Genomic DNA, 15892 nt, shown 5'->3' on the forward strand with positions numbered 1-15892 from the left:
ATGCTAAAGAATTTTTTCAGTGCCTGTGCACTTTATTATCTGTCAAATAATTTGTATATACATTTTTCTGATTTGCTACTATGTTTTGTACTCACATTTTGTCTTTGTCTGATATATTTTGTACTTAGTGCGTGTGCACAACATTTAAATATTCTGTAAGTTGTAGAATTTTGTTAGTTAAAGAAAAATTTTGCCGCGCTTGGCAAGTCCAAATGACTCACCATCGCTGCCAAATTTTTGCCCCCCCAGTGGAGGGTTATGAAACACGTATGTAACGCAGCAGCGATGGCGAGGCATTGTAGCATCTGTGACCAGAGAGTATGCGCTTGACCGCGCGAGTGTTGCGAGCGGTTCTCAGTCAGTCAGTCAGTCGTTGCGAGTCAGTCAGTAGTCGTTGCGAGTCGGTCAGTAGTCGTTGCGAGTCTGTAGCTCTGTCTAGTTGAGAGCAGTACTCAGTCTGTAGTCGTCATGCAGAGCGGTCGGTCAGTAGTAGCAGCCCAGTGCGGTTGTGTGATGTAGGCGGTCGGCAACACTGGTCAAGATGAGGAATAAGGTATACTGTTAATTAATATAATCATTAGATAATGGAAAATTTTATTTATTGTAGTTATTCTCCAACAAGTCTCCCAATAATAATTTTTTATTTCAAAAGCATTTTCTCAAAAATTTAATTTTTTATTGAACTCAAGATTTCGTTGCACTTCCCATTTCATTCCACTTCTTTTGAAGAAAAATTCCACTAAAATCACAAAAAAAGAGAATATTCTTATTTGCAATGCAGTTCCTCCAAGCGGTGCGCAACAACAAGAGCAGATATGTGACATCCATTTATTCTGAGGTAAGACTTTAATTCTGATTGTTTTACACAGGGCCAAAGACCGATATTTCGGTTTAATTGAATTTTCTTGTCACTGAATGGACTTTAATTTTGTGAAGAATTTATATTTGAGTCAGATTGCGTATTTCACATTTTTGTTGCCATTGTCAGTACATTTGATTGTGGGCAGGTTACGCCTAGAGCAGTGTCCATTAGCATTCTTAAATAATATTGCCCATACGTTTTCAAAATTATTGTGGGGAGGTTACACTCGGCTCCCATTTCTATTAAGTATTATGCTTTATTTTCTTTTAAAATTGCGGTGGGGAGGTTACAATATATGTCAACGACCGTCAGCAGCTGAAGGTATTGATTTCATTCTAACTTCAGACATTAGTTGAGACCATGTTACGTCGTGTTGCGGCACTTCTGAGTGCTCGCGGGGGCCCTACACAATATTAGGCAAGAGTGCTAACTTCTTTTGTTCTCCACTGTATAAGCAGACCATGAAAAATGCAAGCTACTTCACCCATTTTTTTTATTTCACACCGATTTTACACAGGGCTATGCCCATCATCGCTATGTCTTTCCTGAAGGTATTTGTCTGAGTGTAGGCTTGTATGGAAGTGAAATTTCGATTTAAACAGTTCAGTCAAGAAGGTAATAGAAGCTTTCGAAACGTGCTTCTATAGACGAACGATGAAGATTAGATGGGTAGATACTGTAAGTAATGAGGAAGTGTAGAATGTAAGTGGGTGGAGGGGGGGGGGGGGGTAGGGGAGGGAACAATTTGTGGGGTAGGTCGACTAAAAGGAAAGATTGGTTGATAGAAGACATTCCGAGATATCGTGGGATTGTCAGCTTCCAATTGGAGTGAAGTGTGGAGGGGCTAAAAATTGTAGAGGGATACCAAGAGGTGAATACAGCAAGCAGGAGCAAATGTGTGGAAACTGCAGTAGCTATGCAAAGATGAACAGGCTTTCTAAGGACAGAGTAACACAGATAGCTGCATCAAGCCAGTGTTTGCACTGAAGAGCACAACAACAGAAACATATGCCAACTGTAATCGCATAGTGGCGAACTTAAGCATAATTCGACCCATCCCTAAGATCGAAAACCAGCAACTGCCTAATTATTACCGACCAATTAGCATACTGCCTGCTGTTTCCAAAGCACTTGAATATATTGTTCATGACCAAATCGCTGAACACTTGCATGAATTCAGCCTATATGACAAATTTCAATCCGGTTTCCGTAAACATCACAGCACAAACACTGCTCTAATTGAAGTAACTGATGACCTGAAATATGCCATCGACAATCGATAGGCAACAATATTGACGCTACTGGACTATAGCAAAGCTTTTGACACTGTTAACTTTGACATATTGCTCAGAAAAATGCAACAGCTTAATTTCTCTGATAGTGCAATGAGATGGTTTGAAAGCTACTTAAAAGACAGACAGCAATGTGTTGTCTGCGTAAATGAAAGATCTTCCTGGAAACATGTTTCCTCGGGAGTGCCACAAGGATCAGTCTTTGGACCACTTTTGTTTTCTTTATATGTCAACGATATTTCGTCGGTTCTGTCCTCCTGTAAATATCATTTCTATGCCGACGACCTCCAGCTCTACCTTAGCGTCAGACCTGAAGATGTAAACACTGCAATCGCTCAGATGAATGATGATCTGTCTTCAGTAGTAACATGGGCGAAAAACCTGGGCCTTAAACTAAATGCAAAAAAGACGCAAGTAATCTTAATAGCCCATCAGAAATTAATAAGTTCAGATTTCCGCGAACGGCTAGCTCCTATTCTGCTCCACGGTACTCCAATACCATATCAGAAAACAGTGAAGAACTTGGGTGTAACTTTGGATGAGCATCTCAACTGGGCGGAGAATACAGTCGCAGTGTACCGAAAGACGTCTGCTTGTCTCTATGCTCATATTTCCACAGGACTTTAAACGCCAGCTCGTGCAAGCACTCGTTCTACCGAACCTCCAGTATTGTGATGTGATTCAACAAGGCATGAGTAGTGAAAACAAAAGACGGCTAGAGCTAACCATGAATGCCTGTGTGCGTTACACCTGCAACATTCGGCGATATTATCATGTTAGTGGTTCATACTCCGAGCTAGGGTGGCTGCGGCCGGACAAATTGCGTGACTACCACACTCTATGTCTACTTCACCGACTCCTCGTCGCGCAAGCAACCCAGTACCTTGCTTCAGAGATTAAAAACCTGTCATGCCATCTCAATCGAAACACGAGGTCACTCTTATTTGGTATCCTAACTGTGCCCACTCACAAAACAAAAACTTTTGCAAACTCCTTCTCAGTTGCCGCTGTCCGCCTCTGGAACAAACTGCCCCTTACCTTGCGCAAAATTCAATCTCCTGCTGCTTTTAAGAAGAAGTTGAAGCATTTCCTACTATCATCCTCATAAAGTTCTCCACAAAATTAATGTACAAGGCCAATCCTCTCATTTGTCAAATAGCAAAGCTAGCGTCTCCTATCTTGCTCCCGAGATGCCTTCCTCTTCATCTATCTCTATTAGCCACGCAATCTTCTTTTCCTTTATATTTCCTCAATTATGTTTCATCATGTCTCTCTATTCTTCTCCTCCCTTCACCATGAGTCTCCCTCATACTCCCTGCTGCCGGCACTCCTATCTAAAATCTGTCTCTTCAATAATGTCTAATTATAACAGTACTTACGATCTACGAATATAAACTCTATATGTATGTATTTTTCCAGGTGTACCTTTCTAATTGTTTATTTCACTTTTTGTACTAGATGTAGTTTAACATGCCTACTAAAACACATGAATGTAAAATAAGTGGAATGCCTGGTTAGATGTAAGAGAGGGCCTGATGGCCCTAATCTTGCCAGGTTAAATAAATAAATAAATAAATAAATAAATAAACTTAAAAGCCATGTTTTGATTTGGGAGCTGTACTGCATCACTAATTATGCTAATTAAGACAATTTTATCCTGGAATAATATCTGGCAGACATATAGGGTTATAAATTGAAGCGATAAAGAAAATTGTGACACAAATATAGAAGCTGCCATTTTGGTAATGTCATAGCGATAAGGATAATTAATAAAGTGGTAAGTTGGATCCTAGATAAACATCAACAAACTGTCCTCCAACCAATATACTAAAAACATAGGCTCGTAAATTAGATCCTGAATAAAGATTGAATTACAGTACAATTGGTCTACAAAGAGAGAGAAAGGGAGAGAGAAAGAGAGAGGAGCTGGCAAGGGGAGTTGGACGGGAGGGATGTGATCTTGAAAATGACTGGCAGTGGAGGGGGTCATGAATCATTGTACAGCCGTAGACCCAGTACTCCGATTTCTTACGCTCTCTTATGTGTCTACATGCGGCACATTTATGCACAGTGTGATCATGAAGATCTTTTACCATGATAATTTCTTTGTTCCATTATTCCATGATTCTTCGTCCACTCATTTTAATGTGATTATACCAAATAGTCGTTGCCACATATACACCACTTCACTGAAGTGACATTTGAGTGGTGGAAGTTAAATGGCCACCTGGTACTATTGCACCATCTACATTGCTCCGAAGCGATAAATGAGAAAATTGAGAAAATAAGAAAAAGAAGGAATGGCTTAACGACGGAAGTTCATTCAACGCATCAATCGCAAGTGGAACAGGGCAACGGCATAATATACTGGTACGGGAAGCACCGTTCTTTCACACAAAGATGTGGCTTGCGGTATATATGTATAGATGTAGACATACGTGCAGATGTCCGCAATGGATGAGCATGTGATACTACATGGACAACATACTCCGCAAGCTAGCCAACGGTGTCTGGCGCAGAATACTTCTGATACCAGTAACTGAGCCTTTGCTTGTTCCTCTCACCAACGGCGCGAGGGAAGAACGATTGTCGGTAAGCCTCAGTGTTAGCTCTAATTTCTCCCATTTTCTTGTCGTGGTCGTTTCTCGAGAAATATGTTGGAGGAAATGATATGTTGTCGCACTCTTCCCGGAAAGTGCTCTCTCGAAATGTCAATAGCAAGCCTCTCCGTGATGCACAATGCCTCTCTTGTAACGTCTGCACTGGAGTTTGTTGAGCATCTCTTTAACGCTCTCGAACCGAGTAAACGATCCTGTGACGAAATGCGCCGATCTTCGTTGGATCTTCTTGACTCTTCTACCAGTCTTACCTAGTGAGGATTTCAGATTGGTGAACAATACGCAGGAATCACTCGAAGTTTTATTTCCTTAAGATTCTTCCTATGAACTCTTCGTATGAATCTGCTCTTCCTACTATTTCTTTGGGTTCATTCCACTTAAGGTCGCTCTGTTTAGTCAGGGTCAAGTGCCAGAGCCTGCAGCATTCATTAATCCTCTCCATGTCGTTCTGCAAATCGATACTGTCTTCTGTCCTTGCTATTTTCCTATAAACAACTGCATCTTCAGCGAACAGTCTTAAAGAGACCCAACGCTTTCTACTACGTAATTCATATATATTCTAAATAGTAACGGTCCTATCGCACTTCCTTGAGGTATTCCCGCAATTATCTTCACATCTTTCGATTTTCTTCCGTTAAGGGCGACGTGTTGATTTGTATCTGCAAGGATGTGTTGTATCCAGTCGCAAATCTAGCTAGATACTCGATAAGCACATTTTTTCCACTAACCTCTAAGGCGAGACGGTGTCAGATGCCTTCCTGAAGTCGAGGAACACGAAAGCAACCCGAGCGCCGTTGTCTACAGGGCTATGGATCGCATGGAGGAATGGAAAATTGGAAATTTGTTGTAAGTTTCTATCCGACCAAACTGCTGAGGTCATCGGTCCCTGAGCGTACCCACCACTTAATCTAACTTAAACTAACTTACGCTAAGGACAACATACACACACCCATGCTCGACGGAGGAGTCGAACCTCCGACGGAGGGAGTCGAGCGGACCGTGACAAGGCTCCCTAGACCACGCGGCTACACCCCGCGGCGGAGGAATGGAACGGAGTGAGCTTCACAAGATCTGACTTATACAATGGAGATTTTCGTTCTCCAAAACGTTATACTTTCTGAGCACAAAATATGTTCCATAATTCTACAACATACTCTACAACGATGTGAGCCTATAATTTCATGCGTCTGTCCTACGGCCCTTCTAGAAACCGAATAAACCCCTCGCTTTTTTATAGTTACTAGATTCCCTTCGTTGGTTCTGCGATGTATGATATACTGTTGCAAGAAAGGGAGCAAGTTCTTTCTTGGAATCTTTGTAAAATCTTGTAAGTATCTCTTCTGGCCCTGATCCTTTCCGCTGCTGAGTAACTGTAGTTGTTTTTCTATTCCGCGATCAGTTATCTCAGTATCTGCCATTTCGACATTCGTATGTCGGCCGAAAGGATGGACCGTGTTAAAATCTTCCGCAATGCAAGTTTCGGAAGAATGAATTCAGTATTTCGTTCTTCTTTCTGTTATCTTCAGTTTCGGTGGAATTATAGTCACTGAGTGAATGATGATTTTGACCCACTTACTGTTTTTACGTGAGGCTAAAATTTCTTAAAGTTTTTGATTATATTAGATTAGATTTACTTTCATTCCAATTGATCCATAATGGGGAGGTCCTCCAGGATGTGGAACATGTCAGAAAAACATTAATACATGACAAATATTTACAACTCAAACAAATAAGCTAATGTACCTTCCAAAGAGCCCAAGTGGAATGATAGTCATTTATTTTAATGAACACTATATGAAAGAATCATTTCACAATCACTAATGCACTGAATTTAAAATAAAAAAAGGTGTTTTTTCTTTATGAGGTAATAAACATGTAATAGAACTTATAAAATACTTACTTACAATGAACACATTACTGCACTGAAATGGTGCAGAATACATACATATATATATATATATATATATATATATATATATATATATATATATATATATATATATATATATATTGGTCCTACTGGGAAATTCATCAATGGAGTAGCAGGAGTTGGCCACCAGTAAATCCTTTAGGCTTCTCTTAAACAGAATTTCATTGTTTGTTAAGCTTTTTATGGCTGCTGGCAAGTTATTGAAAATGTGTGTTCCTGAATAATGCACACCTTTTTGTAGAAGAGTAAGTGACTTTAAATCCTTGTGAAGATTATTGTTATTTCTAGTATTGATTCCATGAATTGAGCTGTTGGTTTGAAAAAGTGATATATTTTTAATGACAAATTTCATTAAGGAATAAATACACTCCTGGAAATGGAAAAAAGAACACATTGACACCGGTGTGTCAGACCCACCATACTTGCTCCGGACACTGCGAGAGGGCTGTACAAGCAATGATCACACGCACGGCACAGTGGACACACCAGGACCCGCGGTGTTGGCCGTCGAATGGCGCTAGCTGCGCAGCATTTGTGCACCGCCGCCGTCAGTGTCAGCCAGTTTGCCGTGGCATACGGAGCTCCATCGCAGTCTTTAACACTGGTAGCATGCCGCGACAGCGTGGACGTGAACCGTATGTGCAGTTGACGGACTTTGAGCGAGGGCGTATAGTGGGCATGCGAGAGGCCGGGTGGACGTACCGCCGAATTGCTCAACACGTGGGGCGTGAGGTCTCCACAGTACATCGATGTTGTCGCCAGTGGTCGGCGGAAGGTGCACGTGCCCGTCGGCCTGGGACCGGACCGCAGCGACGCACGGATGCACGCCAAGACCGTAGGATCCTACGCAGTGCCGTAGGGGACCGCACCGCCACTTCCCAGCAAATTAGGGACACTGTTGCTCCTGGGGTATCGGCGAGGACCATTCGCAACCGTGTCCATGAATCTGGGCTACGGTCCCGCACACCGTTAGGCCGTCTTCCGCTCACGCCCCAACATCGTGCAGCCCGCCTCCAGTGGTGTCGCGACAGGCGTGAATGGAGGGACGAATGGAGACGTGTCGTCTTCAGCGATGAGAGTCGCTTCTGCCTTGGTGCCAATGATGGTCGTATGCGTGTTTGGCTCCGTGCAGGTGAGCGCTACAATCAGGACTGCATACGACCGAGGCACACAGGGCCAACACCCGGCATCATGGTGTGGGGAGCGATCTCCTACACTGGCCGTACACCACTGGTGATCGTCGAGGGGACACTGAATAGTGCACGGTACATCCAAACCGTCATCGAACCCATCATTCTACCATTCCTAGACCTGCAAGGGAACTTGCTGTTCCAACAGGACAATGCACGTCCGCATGTATCCCGTGCCACCCAACGTGCTCTAGAAGGTGTAGGTCAACTTCCCTGGCCAGCAAGATCTCCGGATCTGTCCCCCATTGAGCATGTTTGGGACTGGATGAAGCGTCGTCTCACGCGGTCTGCACGTCCAGCACGAACGCTGGTCCAACTGAGGCGCCAGGTGGAAATGGCATGGCAAGCCGTTCCACAGGACTACATCCAGCATCTCAACGATCGTCTCCATGGGAGAATAGCAGCCTGCATTGCTGCGAAAGGTGGATATACACTGTACTAGTGCCGACATTGTGCATGCTCTGTTGCCTGTGTCTATGTGCCTGTGGTTCTGTCAGTGTGATCATGTGATGTATCTGACCCCAGGAATGTGTCAATAAAGTTTCCCCTTCCTGGGACAATGAATTCACGGTGTTCTTATTTCAATTTCCAGGAGTGTATATTGGGAAGCAGTAGTTAGTATTCCTAGTTCCCTAAACAGGCTTCTGCAGGATGTTCTTGAGTTCACACCACATATAAGTCTTACTGCACGTTTTTGTGCCCGGCTTGATGAATTACCCAAAATTGGTTGGCTAAATTTTACTTTCAAAGTCACTGAATGCGTCTCTCGTTGCTCTTTTTACTCTCAATTTCCATTCGTTCGGCTTTTGTTTGTCAGCTAGTTGATTTCTCGTGCTCTGTGATGAAACTCTGTTTGTTTACATTGCAGTTTTTTAATACAGCTATTAAACCGTGGTACGCTTTTTCTGTCCTTTAAGGCCGTGCACGGAACGTACTAGTCTTAAGGGATACTGAACGACGCTTTTGAATTTTTTCCGTTTGTGCATCACATTTTCGTCCTCACCATCAAATATTTTGTGCTGACTATTCATATACTCTGCAAATTGTATCCTGCTACTCTCACTGAGAAAATATATTTTCGTACTTCTCTTAATATTCCCTGTAAACCCCGTGGTCATAGTTGCTATCATAACCTTATAGTCACGGATGCTTTCCTCTTCGCGAAGACATTCAGAACTATGTCATACGACTCACTGTATCTGGCACCAGTTCCAATAACATCACTGTCCCTATCTACGTACAACTAGCTGGTTGCACTGCAAGCACCGTTGTTGTTGTGGTCTTCAGTCCCGAGACTGGTTTGATGCAGCTCTCCATTCTACTCTACACTGTGCAAGCTTCTTCATCTCCCAGTACGTACAGCAGCCTACATCCTTCTGAATCTGCATAGTGTATTCATCTCTTGGTCTCAATCTACGATTTTTACTCTCCGCGCTGCCCTCCAATACTAAATTGGCGATCCCTTGATGCCTCAGAACATGTCCTACCAACCGATCCCTTCTTCTACTCAAGTTTTGCCACAAACTCCTCTTCTCCCCAATCATATTCAGTACCTCCTCGTTAGTTATGTGATCTACCCATCTAATCTTCAGCATTCTTCTGTAGCACCACATTTAGAAAGCTTCTATTCTCTTACTGTCCAAACTATTTATCTTCCATGTTTCACTTCCATACAGAGCTAAACTCCATACAAATACTTTCAGAAACGACTTCCTGACACTTAAAAACATACTCGATGTTAACAAATTCCTCTTTTTCAGAAACGCTTTCCTTGCCATTGCCAGTCTACATTTTATATCCTCTCTACTTCGACCATCATCAGTTATTTTGCTCCCCAAATAGCAAAACTCCTTTACTACTTTAAGTGCCTCATTTCCTAATCTAATTCCCTCAGCATCACCCGACTTAATTGGACTACATTCCATTATCCTAGTTTTACTTTTGTGGACGTTCATCTTATACCCTCCTTTCAAGACACTGTCCATTTCGTTCAACTGCTCTTCCAAATCCTTTGCTGTCTCTGATAGAATTACAATGTCATCGGCGAACCTTAAAGTTTTTATTTCTTCTCCATGGATTTTAATACCTACTCCGAATTTTTCTTTTGTTTCCTTTACTGCTTGCTCAATATACAGATTGAACAACATTGGGGAAAGGCTACAACCCTGTCTCACACCCTTCCCAACCACTGCTTCCCTTTCATTCCCGTCGACTCTTATAACTGCCATCTGGTTTCTTCACAAATTGTAAATAGCCATTCGCTCCCTGTATTTTACACCTGCCACCTTCACAATTTGAAAGAGAGTATTCCAGTCAACATTGTCTAAAGCTTTCTCTAAGTCTACAAATGCTAGAAACGTAGGTTTGCTTTTCTTAATCTAGCTCCCAAAACAAGTTGTAGGGTCAGTATTGCCTCACGTGTTCCCGTATTTCTACGGAATCCGAACTGATCTTCCCCGATGTCGGCTTCTACCAGTTTTTCCATTCGTCTGTAAATAATTCGCGTTAGTATTTTGCAGCTGTGACTTATTAAACTGATAGTTCGGTAATTTTCACATCTGTCAAAGCTTGCTTTCTTTGGGATTGGAATTATTATATTCTTCTTGAAGTCTGAGGGTATTTCGCCTGACTCATACATTTTGCTCACCAGATGGTAGAGTTTTGTCAGGACTGGCTCTCCCAAGGTTGTCAGTAGTTCTAATGGAATGTTGTCTACTGCCGGGGCCTTGTTTCGAATTAGGTCTTTCAGTGCTCTATCAAACTCTTCACGCAGTATCATATATCCCATTTCATCTTCATCTACATCCTCTTACATTTCTATAACATTGCCCTCAAGTACATCGCCCTTGTATAGGCCCTCTACATACTCCTTCCACCTTTTGCTTTCCCTTCATTGCTTAGAACTGGGTTTCCATCTAAGCTCTTGATATTCATACAAGTGGTTCTCTTTTCTCCAAAGGTCTCTTAAATTTTCCTGTAGGCAGTATCTATCTTGCCCCTAGTGAGATAAGCCTCTACATCCTTGCATTTGTCCTCTAGCCATGCATGCTTAGTCATTTTGCACTTCCTGTCGATCTCATTTTTGAGACGTTTTTATTCCTTTTTGCCTGCTTCATTTACTGCATTTTTATATTTCCTCCTTTCGTCAATTAAATTCAATATTTCTTCTGTCACCCAGAGATTTCTACTAGCCCTCGTCTTTTTACCTACTTTATCCTCTGCTGCCTTCACTACTTCATCCGTCAAAGCTACCCATTCTTCTTCTACTGTATTTCTTTCCCCCATTCTTGTCAATTGTTCCCTTATGCTCTCCCTCAAACTCTGTACAACCTCTGGTTTATTCAGTTTATCCAGGTCCCATCTCCTTAAATTCCAACCTTTTTGCAGTTTCTTCAGTTTTAATCTACAGTTCATAACCAATAGATTGTCGTCAGAGTCCATATCTGCCCCTGGAAATGTCTTACAATTTAAACCTGATACCTAAATCTCTGTCTTACCATTATATAATTTATCTGAAGCCTTTCAGTATCTCCAGGCTTCTTCCATGTATACAACCTTCTGTTATGATTCTTGAACCAAGTGTTAGCTGTGATTAAGTTGTGCTCTGTGCAAAATTCCATCAGGCAGCTTCCTCTTTTATTTCTTATCCCCAATCCATATTCACGTACTACATTTCCTTCTCTTCCTTTTCCTACTATCGAATTCCAGTCACCCATGACTATTAAATTTTCGTCTCTCTTAACTATCGGAATAATTTCTTTTATCTCATCTTCAATTTCTTCATCATCTGCAGAGCTAGTTGGCATATAAACTTGTACTACTGTCGTAGGCATGGGCTTCGTGTCTATCTTGGCCACAATAATGCGTTCACTATGCCGTTTGTAGTAGCTTCCCCGCACTCCTATTTATTTATTCATTATTAAACCTACTCCTGCATTACTCCTATATGATTTTGTATTTATAACCCTGTATTTACCTGACCAAGTCTTGATGCTCCTGCCACCGAACTTCACTAATTCCCACTATATCCAACTTTATCCTATCCATTTCCCTTTTTAAATTTTCTAACCTACCTTCCCGATTAAGGGATCTGACATTCCACGCTCCGATCCGTAGAACGCCAGTTTTCTTTTTCCTTATAACGACGTCCTCTTGAGTAGTCCCCTCCCGGAGATCCGAATGGGGGACTATTTTACCTCCGGAATATTTTACCCAAGAGGACGCCATCATCATTTAACCATACAGTAAAGCTGCATGCCCTCAGCCGTTTGCAGTACCAGCACAGCAAGGCTGTTTTGGTTAGTGTTACAAAAAAATGGTTCGAATGGCTCTGAGCACTATGGGACTCAACTGCTGTGGTTATCAGTCTCCTAGAACTTAGAACTACTTAAACATAACTAACCTAAGGACATCACACACATCCATGCCCGAGGCAGGATTCGAACCTGCGACCGTAGCAGTCGCACGGTTCCGGACTGCGCGCCTAGAACCGCGAGACCACCGCGGCCGGCTTAGTGTTACAAGGCCAGGTCAGTCAATCATCCAGTCTGTTGCCCCTGCAACTACTGAGAAGGCTGCTGCCCCTCTTCAGGAACCATACGTTTGTCTGGCCTCTCAACAGATACCCCTCCGTTGTGGTTGCAGCTACGGTACGGCTATCTGTATCGCTGTGGCACGCAAGCCTCCCCACCAACGGCAAGTTCTATGGTTCATGCGGGGAGGTGCAAGCACTAATACTGTGCATTTGACTACCTTACGCTTCCTGGAAATACACTGTCAGAAATGTGTGCAGCATCTACACTATGAGGAAGGGAATGGAAGCGTCCGGCAAATTTATATGCAGATAATTTTGCCGTGGACGCAGCAGTATGGAGAGGCGTGCGTCATATTTCATCCCGGCAGGCGGCGATGAGCCAGCCGGAAGGCGCGGCGGTGTCCGCCGGCTACAGCCAGTCCTGCCCGTCCGGCAGAGGGGCCAGAGATCCGATATTTACGCACCGGCAACTGGACTGCCATAAATAAGCGCGAACAGCGCTACAACTCAGCCACTGCAGCCAATAAAAAAACAGCGATTCCAAACTCAACTACGCCAACTCACTCTCACGCATTAATTTACATGAGGCATTCGTTCGATTATTGTCGTCGGTTTGTCATGCACAACACGCATACACATTTCAAAGGCGTCCATTCCATAAGATATTACTGTGAAATGCACGAGAGTGCATTAGTGGTCACAAATAGTTGCTCCATTCCGAGTTCAAAGAGTTAGGACTGTTTACAAAGACAAACACTTTATCTATCAAATGAAACCCACAGAAAGAAATTCGAGTTCGTATAATCTCCAAAGCATTGTTCTCAACAGTTCTTGTAAGGGTTAGTCATAGAGTTTTAACTATCACCTCAAAAACATGAAGTTACGTAGTTATTATTTTTACACATTTGCAGGTAATCATCTGTAATCTTGTTATTCATCGAATTTACCGCGCCACGGAACCCTATGACGCCACTAAAGGGGCAAAACAAAATAAAGCAACGTACTACGGTGCTGTGGCAGGATAATTTCATTGAGTACGAAGATTACAGACATTTGACTGCAAATACATAAAAATAATACAATGAAGAGCCAAAGAAATTGGAACACATGCCTAACATCGTGTAGGGCCCCCAGGAGCACGCAGAAGTGCCGCAACACGACGTGGCATGGAATCGACTAATGTCTAAAGTTGTGCTGGAGGAAATTGACACCATAAATCGTTCTGGACTCTCCATGAATTCGTAACAGTACGTGGAGGTGGAGATCATCTCTGAACAGCACGTTGAAAGGCATCCCAGATATGCCCAATAACGTTCATGTCTGGGGAAGGTTGGTTGGTTGGTTGAAAAGGGGGAAAAGGGACCAAACTGCTTGATCGTCGGTCCCCATGAGTGGGTAGTGTAGTGGCCTCCGAAAGTGTTTAAACTCAAAAGAGTGTTTCTGCAGCCACTCTGTAGCATATCTGGATATGGGGGAGGGGGTCGCATTGTCTTGCTGGAATTGCTCAAGCCCGTCGGAGTGCACAGTAGACATGAATGGATGCAGGTGATCAGACAGGATGATTACCTGTCAGACCCGTATCTAGAAGTATCAGCGCTTCCACATCACTCCAACTGCCCACATGCAGGTTCCATGGATTCGTGAGGTTGTCTCCATAGTCGGTCACGTCCATCCGCTCGAAACATTTTGTAACAAGACTCGTCCGTTCGTTGAACGGTTCGCACGGCGACACTTGTTGATGGTCTAGCATTGAAATCTGCAGCAATTTGCGGAACCGTTGCACTTCTGTCACAATGAGCGATTCCCTTCAGTCGTCGTTGGTCCCGTTCTTGCGGGATCTTTTTCTGGCGGCAGCGATGTCTGAGATTTGATGTTTTACCGGATTCCTCATATTCACGGTACACTTGTGTAACGGTCGTAGGGGAAAATCACGACTTCATCGCTACTTCGGAGACGCTGTGTCCCATCGTTCGCGCGGCGACTATAACACCACGTTCAAACACATTTAAATCTTGTTAACCAGTCATTGTAGCAGCAGTAACCGATGTAACAACTGCGGCGAGACACTTATTGCCATATATAGGCGTTGCCGACCGCAGTGCCGTATTCTACCTGTTTACATACTCAGTATTTGAATACGCATGCCTATACCATATTTTTGGCGCTTGAATCTAATTAAATATTTTTGTATTTTTTAGGTGAGAATTAAATTTGCATGACCCCCCCCCTTACAAGAACAGTCGAGTAGAATACTTTGGAGACTACATAGAATTTGGGAGAGAATTCCTACTAATTGATTTAGTTTGTCACTAAGTAATATGTAGAGGGTGCGGACGGAGAGATGGTGGAACGAGGGTAATACGCAGAATGCTGGATCGATCTGTTGGAGCCCAGAGAGTTTCGATTTTCCGTCATGTATTGCACGTCATGACTAAAACTCCGCAATGCTAAATGCACGGCTGGAGTGTGTTCCAGCGACACAGGTAGGATAGAAAAGGTTTTGCCTTCTTAGGCGCCCAATAACCGCTCCCAGAGGCTGCCCTAGAGAAGCGAGTTGGTTGCCTAGGAACACAATGGGAGCAACTAAAATATAGTCTGGTGTGCTCATTGTCCAACAAAATTTGTTAGATCAATTCCGTCGTTTGTACGTGTGTCGTGAGGTAAATGATGCAGACATTGAATTACTAAGCCTTGCACCAAATGACAGTTATTTTCAGAAACTTTTTCCATTATATATGTTATGTTTCGTTAGTCAGGGCTGCAGTCTACACTCAGATTTACATGTGCACTCCGCATGCTACCATCTGCTGCGGCACGAGGTCACAAGACGTTCCACATTTATTTCCGTTTCCTCTATTGTTTTCTACTCATGGGCGATGCGAAGAAAGCTACACAGGTTGCTGGTACCCCTTTGTATACGAAGGGTTTTTGGCAATGTTAGCTTCCTAACAATTATGCGAAACGTAATACTGATACAAGTAACGTTTCTTTATTCTCTGAGTTTTGAGAGTAATTCTCATCTAATTGTTGAGTTTTCTGCTGGAGTCTGTTAAACGTTCCTGCGACGCTTCGAGCAGAATAAACCCGTGACGAAGCCCCATGCCCGTATTCAAATATTCATATTTCTGACGTTCATCCAACTTTTGAAACGTCCCAGACAGATAAAAAATACTCATCATTTGCCGAATGGCACTTTCGAGAAAATAAAATGTGGGTTTCAGTTCTGAATATTGTCAGTGAAGGCAGGACTTGGTTATTTTTCGTCATTTCGCTTGACCTTAAACCATTTTGAAAATATCTCCTCTCTGTTTATCTTCAGCCCTATAGAAAACGTACTTACATGGATATACTTATACGGATATAGTTCTGGCGATACCGGCCGTGACCTTCTTCTTCTGTGAAGATGCACACATACTACCCGAACTCTTACGGGACTTGAAGATGTCTCCCGCAGACGGGGATGAAA

The 15892-nt window shown here is 43.0% G+C and overlaps 1 protein-coding gene across 1 annotated transcript in view; it reads right to left on the minus strand.

Moving 5' to 3' along the window:
* Window positions 1-15892, minus strand: part of LOC126413202 (gonadotropin-releasing hormone receptor-like) — a 748063-nt gene that overhangs the window by 351974 nt on the left and 380197 nt on the right. The gene's annotated exons all lie outside the window — the stretch shown is intronic.

The sequence above is a fragment of the Schistocerca serialis genome, chromosome 7 (assembly GCF_023864345.2).
Source record: "Schistocerca serialis cubense isolate TAMUIC-IGC-003099 chromosome 7, iqSchSeri2.2, whole genome shotgun sequence".
Taxonomy (NCBI): Eukaryota; Metazoa; Arthropoda; class Insecta; order Orthoptera; family Acrididae; genus Schistocerca; species Schistocerca serialis.